At 40.6% G+C, this 4972-nt stretch overlaps 1 pseudogene; it reads left to right on the forward strand.

The window, feature by feature from the left end:
- The first annotated feature begins 2880 nt into the window (after positions 1 to 2880).
- On the forward strand, positions 2881 to 4704 carry LOC114710517 (annotated as a pseudogene).
- Positions 4705 to 4972: the final 268 nt, after the last annotated feature.

Below are 4972 nucleotides of genomic sequence, written 5' to 3' on the forward strand. Positions count from 1 at the left end.
TTCATAGTTCATGTGTTTCCATTCGTTTGGCTATTTGTCCCTGTGCTTTATCCAACCTTGGTCTCAACAATTCTCGCTCATATAAACCCTCCTCTTTCTCGCTAATTAGACTCCCGGAGCTCCACCTGGGGCCTAGCCGTGGATCTATGCATCCAGATCCCTCAGTCCTTGGATGGGGTTTCTGGCACGACTATTAGGGTGTTTGGCCATCCCATCACCAGAGTAGGTCAGTTCCGGCTGTCTCTCGACCATTGCCAGCAGTCTATTGTGGGGTTATCTTCATGGATTTCTGTGGGCCTCTCTAGCACTTTGTTTCTTCCTTTTCTCATGTAGTCTGAAGTATTCGAAGGACACCTGGCCAAACACCCTAAACTGTCTTGCTAGAAACCCCATCCAATGACTGAGGAACCCCATCCAATGCAGAGATCCACCGCCAGGCCCCAGGTGGAGCTCCAGGAGTCCAATTGGCGAGAAAGAGGAGGGTTTGTATGAGCAAGAATTGTTGAGACCAAGGTTGGAAAAAGCACAGGGACAAATATCCAAACAAAAGGAAACACATGAACTATGAACCAATAGCTGAGGAGCCCCCAACTGGATCGGGCCCTCTGGATAAATAAGACAGTTGATTAGCTTGATCTGCTTGGGAGGCATCCAGACAGTGGGACCGGGTCCTGTCCTCAGTGCATGAACTGGCAGTTTGGAACCTGGGGCTTATACAGGGACACTTGGCTCAGCCTGGGAGGAGGGGACTGGACCTGCCTGGACTGAATCTACCAGGTTGAACTCAATCCTCGGGGAGTCTTTGCCCTGGAGGAGATGGGAATGGGGAGTGGGCTGGGAGGAAGGCGAGGGGAGGAGGGGGGAAGGGGGAGAACAAGGGAATCCGTGGCTGATATGTAAAATTAAATTTAGTAAATAAATTTAAAAAATAAAAAAAAAGAAAGACACACTTTTAACTTACTTTGAGAAGGAAGAAGAAAACCTTTATCTTTACTCGATACTAAATAATCTGGTATACTTGACATTTCCCCTACATTTGCCTGCATATTGTTAATGCTGATTCTATAATTTGCCAAAGGGAAATCAATTGCTTCTCTGTTTGAGTTCCTGAAGGAGAGGAAGACATTATTTTGGTTCAAAGCTTCCACAAAAAGTGCAAAGTTTTTACAGAATATCTGAAAAAAAAAATGTTTCTTTGGTTTAAAGATGCTGAACTAAATGTTTAATTTTAAAAATGTATTTATTCTATTTGTCTTTAACGTCATGTATCTTGATCTCATTCATTTCTCTGTCCTTTCACATCTACTCTCCAACCTCTCATACCCCATAAACAAAACAAAATTTAAGAGAAAAAGGGAAAAAAGGAGAGAGACTTAAAAATCTCATGGAAGCTGCAGTGTGACGCAGTGAGTCACGCCATGAACCCCTTTGTCCATATGTCTTTACTTGCAAGTGTTCACTTCAAGGAATCATTGGTCTGGTTCGAGGGTTCTGGTTTCTACTAAACTATCGATGCTGCGCCCTCACTGGGGCTCCTTTTGGATATCCCGTTGTTGCCTTGTGTCATGGAGATCCTGCAGCTTTGGGTCTGCAGTTCTGGTCCCTTCACTTGCTCCAGCAGATCATGGATGGGGTGGAGGATGGGGCAGGCAAAGTCATATCTAATTTTTTTTTAAGTTCACTGATTACTTACATGAGCTAAAGATTAAAGAATTGTCTTTTCCAATATTAGGGCTCTTAATGTGAATTATTGTAAATATGATGATAGGGATAAAATGGCCCCATACTTCTTGTGGGTTTTTTTGTTGTTGTTTGTTTCCAAAATAGGTGTCTCTAGAAGACAACAAATAAAGAATGTAAATACTACTTTAAGAATATATTAAAATTAAAGCAACCTGATTGACAGAGAAATATTGTACTCAAATAGTCATAAATAAATTGGCTTACATCATTCTCACAATAAAAATTATATAGTTTGCATTAGGGGGCCTAAAGAGCCTCAACAGATATATTCAACTCAGAAGTGACCTTGGTAAAAGCCTGGCCTGGCCCTCTGAGCTAAATAAGGTTGCCTAGTTCCACTTTCTACATCATCTTCAATCAGTACATGATTATTGGTTAAGTGGGACTATGTAAACCCATAACAATGAAAGCTCGGACTTGATAATCTATCATGAACATTTTGCTCAGAAATTTATTTGCTACATATCTGTATATCTATAGTTATTCTCAAAACACTTGTAAATTTTAAAACATGAAGTTGCACCAGAGATGAAAGCTTATATAACAAACTACTCCACCTTTCTGTTTACAGCCAATTACCATCTCAATATGTTTCACTTTATATGAATTCATTTATTCTTTCATTCATTCGAATGTGATAATATAACTATAAAATCATCATTTGCCTGTTTTGAATAACCCAAAATAGCAAATAATTTAAAAATCACTTCCACTTGACTTTAGAATCTATTGCATGCATTGTCTTTCCAGAAAATTTACTTCATAATTATGTTGTGTGAGAGTGAAATGAGTTTCTATTTCAAATTCACACTGAATTCTGACTGCTGGGTGATGAGGAAGGCACCCAGGGTTAAAATATTTGCTATGTTGCCATGGATAATTAGGATTGATTTCCTGTGTCTTTTATTATAAATTTGATATCACTCTTACCAATACAGGTTGTTGTCTACTTTTTTATAACCTTATCACAATCTCACTTTTGCCTTGCAGAGTTTCCAGTGTGTGCGTACTCTGCTGGAAGCTGTGCTTCTCATACTCCCCAAGAGCAATAAACTCTGTGTTTCTGGCAGAGTTACCTGTCACAACTCAGAGATAGGAAATCCTTTAGAGAGAGAAACCGTACTCTTACAACACTTGTAAAGCATTATTGTTTAGAAATAATTCTATTCATCTCCCCAAAGTTTCATCATAAACAAAATCAGGTCATGTCAGCCTAGGTTAAAATGCTCTTAGAGAGGGCTTGGAGTCTGGCTCATTGGTGAGTATGTCTCTACAGCATACACAAGTCATGGGTTCAAGCACTGAAGGAATTCTCTTGTTTAATGAATTATGAAATTCACTGATTATCATCCATTATCAAAACTCTGAGTAGCTCACACACTGCCTGCTTAACTCACATTATTCATTTTGTACGTTTTCTCCCTAGTCAGCCCATTCTACCCTATCCATTGATTTTCTTTTGTTTACTTATTGCTTATTACTATTGATTGATTTGTTTTAGGTATTTTTTTAAAACTTTTTATTGATTCTTTGTGGATTTCCTCAGAGGTTAAAAGCACATTTTGCTCTTCCAGAGGGCCTGAGTTGAATTCCAGTACTTACATCTGGCAACTCACAAGTTGCCTACTGCTTCAACTCCTGAGATCCAACACCTCTGGCCTCCAGAGACACTGTGTAGTCTTCTGTCAGTAGACATGCTTTTACAAATGTGTGGCTCTCTTTTCCTCTTTTAATGTCTACAACTACTAATCCATATTGGGCTGTACTTGCTTTAAAAAATCCTAATGACCCTTTTTCTCACTTGGCATCTCATTAGAGTGACATCATCTTTAAACCCTGTGTGGCAAACTCTGAAACACCGCCGTGATGCCCAGGGAAGACAGGACAACCTGGAAGTCCACCTACTTCCTTAAGATCATCCAACTTCTGGGCAATTAGCCAAAATGCTTCATTGTGGAAGCAGACAATGTAGTCTGGGTGGGAAAGCTTGAACCTGATGGGCAAGGCCATCCGGAAACATCTGGAAAACAACCCAGTTTGGGATAAACTGCTACCTCATATCCAGGAGAATGGGGCTTTGTGTTCACCGAGGAGGACCTCACTGACATTAGGGACATGCTGCTGGCCAAGAGGGTGTTGGCCACAGCCCTGCTGTTACCATCACCCTGTGTGAAGCCACTGTGCCAGCCCAGAACAAAGGTCAGCCCGAGAAGCCTTCTTTCTTCCAGGCCTTAGGCATCACCATTAAAATCTCCAGAGGTACCATTGAAATTCTGAGTGCTGTGCGGATGATAAAAACTGGAGACAAAGTAGGAGCCATACTGCTGAACGTGGTGAGCCTCTCCTCCTTCTCCTTTGGGCTGATCATCCAGCGGGGGTTTGATAACTGCAGCACTCACAACCCGGAAGTACTTGACATCACAGAGCAGACTTGGCACTCTCGCTTCCTAGAGGATGTCCGAAATGTTGCCAGTGTTTGTTTGTGGATTGGGTGCCTGACTGTGGCCTCGGTGCCGTACTCTATTATCAGTGGGTACAAGCAGGTCCTGGCTTTGTCTGTGGAGCCTGAGTACACCTTCCCATTTGCTGAAAAGGTCAAGGCCTTCTTGGCTGATCCATCTGCATTTGTGGCTACCGCCACTGCTGTTGCGTCAGCTGCTGCCGCAGCCCCAGACAAGGCTGAAGCCCAGGAAAAGTCTGAGGAACCAGATGAGGATCTGGGACTTGGTCTTCAACTAATCCACTCAGAGCAACCAGCTCAGCCAGCTTAATTTGAGAAACATGAAAATAAAGACTTCTGTTTTTTAAAAAATCTAATGACATGACAATTTCCTTGTCGATATTTAAGGTTCTAAGGAAAGCGGTCTTGTTATTACTTAACATATGTACAACATTTAATGCCTATGATTTAACTGTTATTTATTTACACTGTGCATTTCAAATGAGTTGTGACATTTTCTTTTCCATCATCTTATTAATAATGTTTCAAATACATTACGGGGAAAAAGAGTTATCTTTAACCATAAGATAACAGAAAGTTTCAATTATTGTTGCACAAATGAAAATTCAAAATGAGATTAATAAATATATTTGGATAAGACGCTAAAATTAATTTATTTATTTAATACAGTTTAAAGTCCTAGTTACTAGAAAGATAAAAAGATACAGTCTTGCTCCTGAGAGTCACAGCAGACAACAGAGGGAAATGGACATATAAAGAGTAGACATG

The sequence above is a fragment of the Peromyscus leucopus genome, chromosome 11 (genome assembly GCF_004664715.2).
Source record: "Peromyscus leucopus breed LL Stock chromosome 11, UCI_PerLeu_2.1, whole genome shotgun sequence".
NCBI classification, from domain to species: Eukaryota; Metazoa; Chordata; class Mammalia; order Rodentia; family Cricetidae; genus Peromyscus; species Peromyscus leucopus.